General features: G+C 31.2%; 1 long non-coding RNA gene across 1 annotated transcript; it reads right to left on the bottom strand.

The window, feature by feature from the left end:
* Nucleotides 1–7,048: 7,048 nt before the first annotated feature.
* LOC127732935 (uncharacterized) lies at nucleotides 7,049–12,617 on the bottom strand. Its single transcript, XR_007996509.1, has 5 exons — nucleotides 12,557–12,617; nucleotides 12,005–12,067; nucleotides 10,416–11,812; nucleotides 9,738–9,801; nucleotides 7,049–8,658 (listed from the first exon to the last, which is right to left on the bottom strand). It is a non-coding gene; the product is annotated as an uncharacterized LOC127732935 (long non-coding RNA).
* Nucleotides 12,618–12,926: the final 309 nt, after the last annotated feature.

Raw genomic sequence — 12,926 nt, 5'->3', positions numbered from 1 at the left:
GTAGGCAAAAACTCGAAAATAAGTAAAAAGAATATCATGAAAGGGCAATAATTCCATTAAACAGTCTTCCAATGGTTTCAGTTATATTGACTTTGTAGATTTTCTGTGTTTGAACAACCAATGTAAAAATTGTAATCTGTCAATCTATCAAGCTATCTGTATCTCAGATACTACAAGTAGAAGGTCAACTATATGTGGTGTAAAGAATGATTGTAATGAGCAAATGCCAGTCTGGCAGGTTTCGTCTGATCTTGATCTAATTTTTATGGTTCAATGGTCAATGTTTTAAGTTTTTGTGTTTTGGTCTGTTTTTCAAATACTATAAGCAGTTGATTAACTATATTTGGTGTGTGGAATGATTGTAAGGTGTACATGTCTGTCTGGGAGGTATCATCTGACCTTGACCTCATGTTCATAGTTCATTGTTAAGTTTCTGTAGTTTGGTCCTCTTCTCAGATACTTTAATAGGTCAATTATAATTGGTGTATGGAATGATTGTAGAGTTGACATGACTGGCTGGCAGGGTTCATCTTACTTTGGCCCCATTTTCATGGTTCATTGGTTAATATTTAGTTTTTCTGGTTAAGCCAGTTTCGTAGATAATATAAGCAATAGAACCACAGGCACTTGTCTCATAATTTGTTTTTCCTTCTATATACCTTAATATATAAAGGTATATATAAAAAAAATTCTGAGACAAGTGCCTGTGAATAGAACAACTATATTTGATGCATTGAATGATTGCAAGGTGTACATGTCTGTCTTTCATGTATCATCTGACCTTGACCCCATTTTCATGGTTCATTGGACGATGTTTAGGTTTCACAGTTTGGTTTGTTTCTTTGATACTATAAAGGTCAACATTCTGTGTACGGAATGATTTGAAGGTGTACATGTATTTCTGCCATGGGTTATCTGACCTTGACCTTATTGTCATCGATCATTGATTCTGTTAAGCTTATGTAATAACAGTAAAACCTTTATTTTGGTCAGTACAGCAGGCGAAACATTTCAGCGTGTGCACTATTGTAAAATTCCATTTACTTAGCCATGTTGGCAGTTTTTTTTTTTAATTTAAACTCTTTGTTAGTAATTCCTAGTTGAAGACATAAGTTTGTCATAGTTACCGGTATCTCACATTGAGTGCATGAGGTCATTGATTCAATCCCTAGCTTGTTCAAATCTAAGATTTCAAAATTTGTATATTTTACTTCTCTGCCAAGTGCACCGTGAATACTAGTATATACTATTATAGGAGCAAAAAACAAAGCTTAATTGGCATGGAGTCAGGAGTAGGGTGATCCCCATCAATTTGAGGTTTACTTGAAGGCCTGTTGTGACACTAAAAAGTGCAAGAACAGGTTGTCTGGATGAGAACTTTTGCTGGAACTTGACCAAAACTTTGATAGATTATATCATGTTTCATCATAAGAGGAAGATACTTCTTTATTTAAGAAGTCTAAGGTCAAGGTCACACATACTGAAAATAGACAAACTATTGCAGAATAAGGGTTTTGAATATCTACTCTTAAGGATAAGATTCAAATTTTGATATATGGTCATAAATTATAGGTAGAAGATCCAACTTTTAGGGGGAGTCAACAACTGCAAGGTCTATTTCTATTGGTCACAGATATTATTAAAAAAGACAAAAGATTTGTGTAGAAAATGGGTATCTGGAATATTAATATTGGTATTGACTGGTCAATTGGATTGATCATTCTCGACTTGGATTGGATCAAACTTGGGTAAAATGGTCAAAACCATGCTGTTTATAGTTGTCTTATATTAAAAAAAAAGATCAATATTGCTGTATTCTGCAGTAAACCTAGGACACAGTATACTAGCTATATCCCCAGTGTAAACCCTTCCAGACCCTCGTATAAAGTTATATGTCTTTGGTTGAAATTACACACTTCAACTCTATTTACTGCAAAACATCTGTAGCTTTGACAATAATTGATTGTCATCCGGTAAATTATTCAATTGCATATCAAACTCTAGATTGGATAATTTTTTAATAAAGCACAATCTAATATATGACTCTCCGATTGGTTTCACTAAAAAGGCTAGAACATCTGACCATATGTTTATCTTAAAATGTATTATTGATAAATATTGTTCACAAAAGGATGGTAGAGTGTTTGTCTGCTTTGTTGATCTAAGAAAGGCTTTTGAAACTATAATTCATACAGGATTACGACTTAATCTCCTAGAAATAGGGGTTAGTACTAAATTTTGTAATGTTATTAAGAATATGTATTCTGTAAGTAAATCTTGTATAAAAACAAGTAACACTGCTCGCACTGAACTGTTTGAAAGTAAATTGGGAGATAAGCAAGGCGACAATCTAAGTCCTAACTTCCTTTATTACTGAAACAAACATCGGACCCGATTATACTAAACTCTCGGCCTATACATTGTTTGATGTATGCAGATGATATTGTTCTGCTCTCCTCCTCATCACGTGGACTTCAACAAAAACTAGATATTTTAGACAAGTTTTGCAAACAGTGGTGTCTTACTGTGAACTTATCTAAAACAAAAGAACTTATATTCGATAAGGCAGGCAGACATCTCAAAGGTAATTTCAAAAACAATGCAAAAAATTGTTGAAGTCAGTATAGCAAAATGTAAATATCTTGGCATTACTTTCTGTTCATCTGGATCTTTCTCTTATGCTTAAAATGAACTTGATCAGAAGGGTCTAAAAGCTTATTTTAAACTGTGTAAGGAATTTATTTCTCATTGTCCTTCACCCAAAATTTCATTATATGTATTCGATCACACAATTTTGCCAATATCATTATATGGTTGTGAAATTTGGGATTACTTTAATCCCTTTACGACAAGATGAAAAAAACCCTGATTTGTCCTTTGATGAAAGGACAAGGTTCACTTTAGGCCAAATATGGCCTTGAAATACAACTGTATCATAAAATATTAAAATGGCCATAATTTGATTCTTAAATGGACCTATTTCAAAAGCCTTACTACTATTAAACACATCTCTTCATTAGAGTACATTCTAGGCTTCAAAGTCATCACATGTTGGATATATTGTCAAAAAACGATGATTTTGTGCATTTTTCCGACCTAAAAGCTTGAGGAAATATTTGGCCGTAACCTAGGATCCAAAATGTTCTGTAGCCAAAAGTTGTCAACGATGATATTCAGGGGCGGATCCAGCCATTTATAAAAGGGGGGGGGGGGGGGTTGGTTCTTAACCCAGGATAAAGGGGGGGTTCCAACTATATGTCCCCATTCAAATGCATTGATCGTAAAAAAAAGGGGGGTTCCAACCCCCGGAACCCCCCTGGATCCTCCACCAGTCAATGGTATTTGGTATGCATGTTTTATAGGAATTATCATTTTGTCACATCATGTTATTTGGCCCTGAACCTTCAGTCATGGTTCTTCGACTGAATGTTATGCATAGTTTACATGTTTGAAAATTGCCATTTTGAATTCAACAGTTGCATTATACTATTTGTATAACAAAAAGGCAAGAGATATCTCTGTTTCAACAGTTTATTTCTATTTGAACTATAAAAAAAATTCTACCAGATTCAAATATTTATTTACCAGAAAACTACTATCAAAATGCTATATGTTTCTATGTGTTTAACCCGTTTTTCTAACCATCTGTACTGCCTACTGAAGAGTCCCACGTACAAATGGTAATTGTTTTAAATCCATGTAAAGGGACGAAACTCACAAGGCTTAAACAGACTAAGAATTTATCTTACATTGTTGAACATTAAAACTAGTTGGTAAAATAATAAAATTTTGTTATAGAAATAACAACTACTGTTGTCTAATGTATTTTTTTCTCAAATTTACAGTTGCATACTTCCTTCTTTCATTATTTGACACTTTTATGCAACAAGTTTGTTATTTATAAAACATAAATACATAACAAACTTCTGGAATGAAAGAGTAAATGAAAAAGGAGAACAAGTGTTGATTTTTCACATAAAATTAGATCAGTGTTGTAATTCTTTTAACTTTAACTATGAAATTCTGCACTATCTTTTCCATTTTAAATTAAGTAAAAATATATAAAATTTCTTTTACTTTACATAATTTATCTTATTTGACTTCTAGAAATAAACAAAAAGCCTTGTGGGTCTAGGCACAAAACATGCTCAAAGATGGCACTAAAATGACACTAGAGTGGACTATTGTGTGAAGTATTGTGATCAATTTGACTCCATCTTCTTCAGTAGACCCAATGAGAAAGACATTCAAACCAAAGCATGCACAAATGCTACTAGGGTGGTGAACACCATACTAAACAAACATTGTAGATAAGCCTACAAATTCAATAAAAAATATCTGTAAGTTCTGCTAAAAAAGAGAACAAATATAGTAATACCTCCTTAATATTACTATTTGTATAAAGCATATCTTACAAACTTCAGTATGAAAGTCACAAAGTACCATGAATCAAACCAAACTATTACTATCCACACTGATCTGTGTCCACACTTGTATCTTCAAAATATAGATATACAAATAAGGGAGCTACCATTTGATTTTTATGGGGGCTAGGATGAAATTTGAAAAAAAAGGCAGGAAAGGAGTTTTGAGTTAAAAAAAAAAGGCAGGATGAGCAACTTCGCAAAAAAAAAAAACAGGATGACAATTTATGTAAAAAAAGTAAGGATAAACTAATAAAAAAAGAGATTACAACTAAAAAAAAATGCAAGACAAAATTTTTCATCCTAGCCCCCCATAAAAATCAAATGGTAGCTCCCTTAGAAGATGTGTAATGATTGCCAATGAGACAACTCTCCACCCGAGACCAAATGATGTAGAAGTTCGCACCTATAAGTCACCTGTCGATACAGCCTTCAACAATGAGCAAAATCAATACCAGATAGCAAGCTATAAAAGGCCCTGAAATGACAAATATTAACAATTCAAACGAGAAAACTAATGGCCTTTACGGATGGAACAAAACAAACGAAAAACAAATATGATATAGAGCAACAAATGTCAATCACTGAACTATAGGCTTTTGACTTGGGACAGGCACATACAGAATGTGGCGGGGTTAAAACATGTTTGCGGGCTCTCAACCCTCGCCCATCAGATCGATACATAGAACAAAAACAACTAACAACTAAAGGCTTGTATTGCTCACCTAGGCCTTTGTTCATCTCCAACAATGTACACTCTCCAACATTGTAGACAAGAATATAATTCATGACTGGTCATTTATGAATAACTCCTAGATTTTAAGACAAGTGACCTATTTGCAGAGCTTGATTTGCTTTAAAAATGTCTTTTTTATTTTATAATAGGCAAAAATGTCATTTAAGGGCCTTAACTCCTATATAAAGTGTTGAACATCAACTTAATTGTAGATATTGCCTTGTGGATCATTTTTGCTATTTAAAGTTTCTCTCTATTATAGTTTCAAATCAATAGGCAATAACATAAAAAATATTGGTAAAAATCGTCATTAAAGGGCAATAACTCCAATAAAGAATCAACTGACAATTTCAGCCATGTTTACGTATGTGTAGATATTGTCTTGCTGATCATATGTGCTATCTAAAATTTGTATCTATCTATTATAATTTTCAAAATAGTAGGCAAAAACGCAAATAATTAGTAAAAATCGTCATTAAAGGGCAATAACTCTAATAAGAAGTCGTCTGACAGTGTTGATGTGACAGTATGGAGATCTCAACATTCTGAACATTTCTGCCCGTCAGGTTCTCTCTATGTCTAGTAGTTTTCAAGATAAGAGAAAATTTATGTTACATTTTTAGTCATGTTGGTTGGCAGGCAGGGGTCATCAGACACATTGTTTTTAAACTAAATATACCCAAATGATGATTGTGGTAGAGTTTGGTAAAATTTTGTCCAGCAATTTCAGAGAAGATTTTTGTAGACGTTAACAGACGACAAGTGATGAGAATAGTGCACTTGGCACACCAAAAACACACAGTTGAGATCTGAGAGTACTCGAAGTTACTAAAAGCTAATTCAAGGCCAATAATAATAAAACAATTATGTATATAAGACTCAAATATCAATAAGTACACATCCTACATCCAATGGATTTAGTGTAAAGAGGACATTAAAAGTCGAGAGAGAAAAATGATATTGTGCAATGCAAAAACATAGGTATCAACAGAATGTAGGATAAAGTGTTGAATAATGTTTTTATCCCTGTGTCGGACTACTGCGAAGCTCACAAAAAGATATTTTATGTCCCTTGTATTTATCTTAAATAATATAAAACCTATTGAACTTTAATTTGTAGACAAACATTCCAACCAATTAATTCACCCTTTGGTGGTGGGCAAGCATTTTATCATTAATATCCTTCAAAGCAATCAAACATTGTGACTGTGAGACAACTTTAGCTGTATTTGAAATTATGGTCGTGACCTTGACCTTGCAAATAACCATTCCAAACTTTATTTTATGCACTACCTCTGGCATGGAAGGCATGAATCATACCAAGTAAAGGTCCCAAACTGATCTCATCTCATATCCTGCAAAGATTTCAAAAGTTCTGAGTGGGACTTCAATAGTTAAAAACTATTGCGACCTTGACCTTGCAGATAACTTTCTAACAACACCCACCTGAGGTGATGGGCAACAATTATACCAAGTAAATTAATTTCCTTCGAAGCATTCTTAGTTCTAAACCAGTCACAACCTACACAGACAGACATGGCAATAATCCCATGTTGCCTGAGGTTGAGAAAATTTCTACAAAATTGAAGAATGATGAGGATAGACACAATGTGATGGAAATAAAAATCACCCGTCACATATCAAATGTTCTCCCTAAGGTCTTTGGCATGATGGTACTTCAATGCTTTATTGCTTGAAATCTAAAATAACTTTCATACAGATTGTGTTATGGATTGTGATGCTTTAATTTCTAGAAACAAGAAGGTATTTCAAAATTCCCTGTTCACCTGAGTAAGCTATATGAATATCATGGGCAGAATAGTTGCATATCCCTTACAAAAGAAACCTCTTCCCCATTCAATTTTCATCAAGAGTCAAATAAGACCAATTTTCTAAAATAAATTTTATTTACCAATCAATGTATTCATCAAATACCATTATAATGCATTACATAACACAATACCTAAATGAAACAAAACAATTTGCTTCAAAAGCAAAATCATTATAAATGTTAAAGAAATAATTAATATATATATATCAATAATAACTTAATACTAAATGTATAAGAATTTATAGAATTCAACAACAAAAAACATGAATCCAGAGTTTGTCTTGTTCTTTTAAAAACGGCATTTCAAACAATATAAAAGAAATCTTAAACAAACAAAAATATTGTACAAGCTACAATAAAAAGGTAAAAACATACTAAATTTGTTTATTTGAGGTGTTTTTGACCCATTTCCTAGAGTGATTTAAATAAACTCCACTTCTAAATATGTGCAAAAAACTTATCACCTAGAAAATATAATTGCCTTTTATTTTTTCCATCTAAACCCCAAGTTTTGTTATTTTGCAAAGATTCTTAATCTTTTTGCACTTCTATCCTTTTCTAATACTAAATCTGATTGGGTATATTGTAGTACAGTTCAATTTACATATCTAATTGTAATAATTGAGCATTCTGCAGGGAACGAGTACTAAATTTTTTCTAAGGAAGGGAGATAACTTTAAAGTCAAATTTCTTCATTACGAAATGTATGAAAGAGAGCAATATTATCTGTTGGCTCATAATCTATTACTCCAATAATAATTACTGTAAAATCATAAATTATTGTGGTTTTTATTAATGCGAAAAATGCGACAGTATGGTTCACAATAATAAACAGTCGCATTCATAATTTTAGTAGTAAATTTCCTTCATCAAATCTTTGCAATCGTAGTAATTAAATTTCACACCTTAGCCAGATGTCGAGAATTTACAATAATAAATGCACACATTAATTTCTGAATTTACAGTAAAAGAGTATTATTGGCCTTTTTTCAACACTTTCATATAATGAATTTTCATTTTAATTTGAATCTTCAATGCTGGCATCTGACAACTACAAGCAGTGAAACAAACTAAAAAATATGCAAACCATCTTATCATTCACATTATAAAATTATGATAGAAGCTGCTTAATTTTGCTTTCTTGTTTCACAAATCCATTCATTTCAATGGGGACACTTAAAATTTGATTTTGACAACCCCCACCCCCATAAAAAATACACAGTGCCATTTGATACTGAAGATAATCTATGACAACTAAATATGATAAGTATGAGGGTCTGGATGGGGTTAAAAGAATAGAGAATAAATCATTTAAGGATTATAGTAAAAACAAAACAACAATAGTTTATCATATGGTTTGGATGATAATAGTAAAAACAAAATAAGTTTATCATATGGTTTGGATGATAATAGTAAAAACAAAACAAGTTTATCATATGGTTTGGATGATAATAGTAAAAACAAAACAAGTTTATCATATGGTTTGGACGATAATAGTAAAAACAAAACAACACTAGTTTATCATATGGTTTGGATGATAATAGTAAAAACAAAACAACACTAGTTTATCATATGGTTTGCATGATTATTATCTTCCACAGGATTGACCCATAATTATTGTCCACAGGACTGACCACACACTAAGGCAGCAGCAGTTACACTTTTACCTGTAAAAGAATTTAAATAATATTTCATTCGTTGACAATTCATAATAATTAAGTAATGTTAAAATATATGAATAAGGTAATGTTAAAGTCATGTTTTAGGGATTAAAATATTTGAGTGGCATTTTTTTTATTTAAATAGATAGCTATTGTTGTATTAAAAAAAACTTGTTTTCTATTCAAATTTATTGATTACTACAAAAAATATTGCAATAGACATCATGCAGCTAAATTTATGATAAAATGGAAAGCCATCTTTATATACCAATTTTGATTTTTAAGGTGTTAAAATCACTATGACTGCTATCGTATCTATCACACATAGTGTCAGATACATGCAGAAGCTATTAAGTTGTAATTCATTTTTAAATTGACATACTGGAATAATACTACTGTGGCTATTTCGTTTTTGCCTTATGAGTTTGAATATCTCTTTGGTATCTTTCGCTTCTCTTTGATAAACTTGCATTGTTTAGTTCATTATCATTGACATTTACTCAAAATATTTTCTCAATATATAAACAAAAGAAATGAATTCTATGAAAATTTGTAATGAAAAAATACAAAACTGAATCATTCAAGCAAAGCTATTAAACATCTCATCTTTCTAACAGCCTTTTCATGACAAATAAATGGTAGATTACCTCCCTTACTTCAGTGAATACAATACTCTTATCATAAAACCATTCTCTAATTCAGCATAGGCGGATCAAGGGGGGGGGGGGGGGGGGCTGGGGGCCCCGGCCCCCCTTTTGTAAGAAAAATTTGGTTGATAATATAGGGAATCACTGAAGCATGACTGGAGCGGCCCCCCTTAGGTCAGTCAGTGGGCTCCCCCATTATAAAAAGTTCTGGATCCACCACTGTTCAGTACATCACTTTAACAGAGTGAATAAGAGAAAGTAGTTGAAAAGGACTGTAATTACAATTACAGTTACAGCAGAAAATATAAAGATGAAATAAAGATTAAGAGACATTTTTTAACCATAACATCAATTAAAGTTTTATTCGAATTACAAATTTTGTATAGACTTGTAAGCAGACTTTGGCAAAACCGTAAAATCAAATATACTCATACCTACCAAAATGTTAGCAGTATCAGATCTCCCAAGTTTTACTTCAACACCATGAATACATTACATCAACCTATAATCAAATAATAAAAAAAAAGGAGTGTTTGAAATATTTCTTTTACAGATCAATCCAAGCATGTTAGATTTCTTTAACAATACAGCATATAAATAACACATAGCCATGAGAGTATAACATTTTCAACCAATGCAAATCCAAAGTTGACAATGTTTTTTCAAGTGGTGACAATCTGCTTTATCAGCATCACAGCTATGTGTTATTCGAGTTATATATAAATGCTGTTTTTTAATGTCTTTTAAATTTAGAATCAAATTGTCGATGGACAGTATTTGTTGTCTATTTTTCTGCACCAAAGGACATTAAAATAATTGTTATCCTGCTGAGCCATGTGCTGTTATGCAGAATGTCACGCTTACATTAACCAATGAAAACCTGGCCAATCATTATGCTTTTATTTCTTTCAAAATTTTGTATTATCAACTTTCAATCTGTAAACTGGATACCAAATGTAGATGGATAAACTAATAACAAATGATTATGGTTTCAATGTTGAAAACAAATTTATGTTATGTAAAGATAAAATCAATGTCAATAATAGAAAAAGAATCCTCAAGAAAATAATTGTTTTAATGCCTTTACTATCAAGTTTGTGGAGTATTTAAACTTACCACAAATATTTCATGGTAAAGCCTCAGAATTGGTTGAAGAATTGACAATCTTCCTTAGAGCTGCTATCCTGGCTGCCAAGATGGCTGTCATCATTGTATCAATGTTAGTGAATGAATGTCCTCCTATTCTATGAGTTTTGTCAAAACCTTTAGACACTAGTTCATAAAGTCTCATGTTATTTTTGTTTAAAACAGTTTATTTAATCACTTGTCAATGTATTTGTTTTCCATTTATTTTTACAAAATACAGTTCATCAAAAATATCAGATGCCTGCACTTTCAACTGATCATTTTTTGAGAATATACTCAATAATAGTAGTGACAAATAATTTCTCCCACAGTAAACAGTGGTGGATTCAAGGGGGTTGGCATAGAGGATGTATGCCTGGCTTTGTTTGGAAAATACATCGTTTTTAAGTTTTATATCATCTGAAAAAAATTTCTTCACTTTGATGGAAATATGCCCCTCCCTCTTTTCAAAAATCCAGGATCCTCCCCTGATAAAAATCTATTATTTAGAACTTTGTTTACATTTTTTTTTATTTACAGAGCTCTAAATAATAGTCAATAAAATTAGCAAACATCTGACAAGTTAAAAAAAAACCTCACACATATATCATAAATTATGTTGATTAAAAAATGTCTAGTATATTGCTTACACTGAAGGATCTTCCAGTATGATTAGTTCAACAGTATTATTACCTCACCTTTCCCCAAATTTGACCCTAATTGGGACTTCATTACAACTGGGCAGAATACCTCAAGTGATAGGCTTTCGTTTGACACATGTTTGCGATGGAAAGTAAATAAATATAAACAAATTTTGCTATATGTTACATCTTAAATTTATCATCAATATTGCAAAATTAATCAAAAAGAATTTTAATTTCCATTTAAAAAAATATAAATAATTTTTTGAAGGATTAAACACAATTTTTCACCCTTGCTGTCTTTTAACAAAAACAAAAATTTAATGGAATAAGAATATGATTTTTTTTTTTAAATCACCAAATTTAAATATAACATTTAGTACTCTTTCATTTTCACCCTAGATGTTCTTTAACTATGCTTCTTGTAAAATAAATTGAAATATTTTACAAAAGTTTTTTTTTTTTCTTTTTTTTTAGATCCTCCATTCTAAACCACTAGAAGTGTTAATATTCCCTCTGAGGTTTGTAAGTATAAAAAGATCTAGCCATTTTATGCAAGGGATAAAAAGAAATTTTCCTAAATTTAAATTTTAAGATCATTAGAAATTCAAACTTCCATTCTTGTAGAAATTGGAGAATCTTTACAATTTGTTTTCTTAAAACATATTTAACATTTTTCAATTGCTTTTTTTTTCTTTTTACAGAATAGATCACACAATTATTTCATGCAGCCACAGTAATGGCATCCTGAAAAAGAAATAAGACACTTTTTAATTAATTTGTCATAAAATATAAAAGAACTGAAAAAATATTTACTCAAAAATAATAATGACGTAGGAATTACAATTATAATTTTTCATAGTAATGCATTAGTGGTAAATTTTAAACTTTTAAACTACACAAATTTTTAAGCAAGAATGAGTAGTGTTTAAATCTTACCTTAAAAGTCTGCTCCAATTGCCATTTCCAGTCTCAATCCTTATGGACAAACTGAATGCTAACCTAGAAAACGTAATGATTAAAAAAATGTTTAGATTAGAATTACTGTTGGAAAATTAAATGTATATATAGATATAGGTTATACATGACTAAAGTAAAAGGATGTTAGTATTATTCAGTCCAAAAATCTTCCTTGCCTATCAATTCTGCACTTTAAAATATGTGTCTCCTCACAACGTAGAAAACACTTCAGTCCCTTTAGCGCTGAGGGAAATACATTATTTTGCCTTTGGTTTAATGCAGAGTGCTTGAAGTGTCTAGTAATAAAAAATAATGGTTGCACACATGATTCAATCAGGATTAGTCATACTTTTAATTCTTAATATCATGTTATCTTTTAAACTGGCTGCACCCATAATATTTAATGGTTTGTTGTAACCTATAACGATGTTGATTATATATTTTTTTCAATCCTCAGGGCACATTATTTTCCTGATATTTTTTTATTTATTATGAAAATATTTGTTTCAAATAAAGAAATTATAAACCTACTTATATCTTTGCTGTATAAGGCCACCGAGTCTTACTCCCAATACCATGAAACTTCTCAGAAATAACCTAAAAGGAATAACAAGAGTGCACACGCTGAAATGTCTCGCCTTCTTTACTAACCATTGATTTTATGTTGATAGTCCTAAATACAAAGCTTTACTACAAGTAACACATAAACTTAACATGATCCAAGAAAATGAGGTCAAGGTCAGATAAACCAAACGAGAAATACATGTACACCTTACAATCATTCAATAAACCAAACATAGTTGACCTATTTCTTATTGTTTCTAAGAAACAGTTTTAAACAAGAAATCTTAACATTGACCAATGAACCATGAAAATGAGGTCAAGGTCAGATGAACCATGC

Source organism: Mytilus californianus, unplaced genomic scaffold (genome assembly GCF_021869535.1).
Source record: "Mytilus californianus isolate M0D057914Y unplaced genomic scaffold, xbMytCali1.0.p SCAF_3, whole genome shotgun sequence".
NCBI lineage: Eukaryota > Metazoa > Mollusca > Bivalvia > Mytilida > Mytilidae > Mytilus > Mytilus californianus.
Note: the sequence above shows the minus strand (reverse complement) of the source record. Positions and strands in the feature narration are given on the sequence as shown.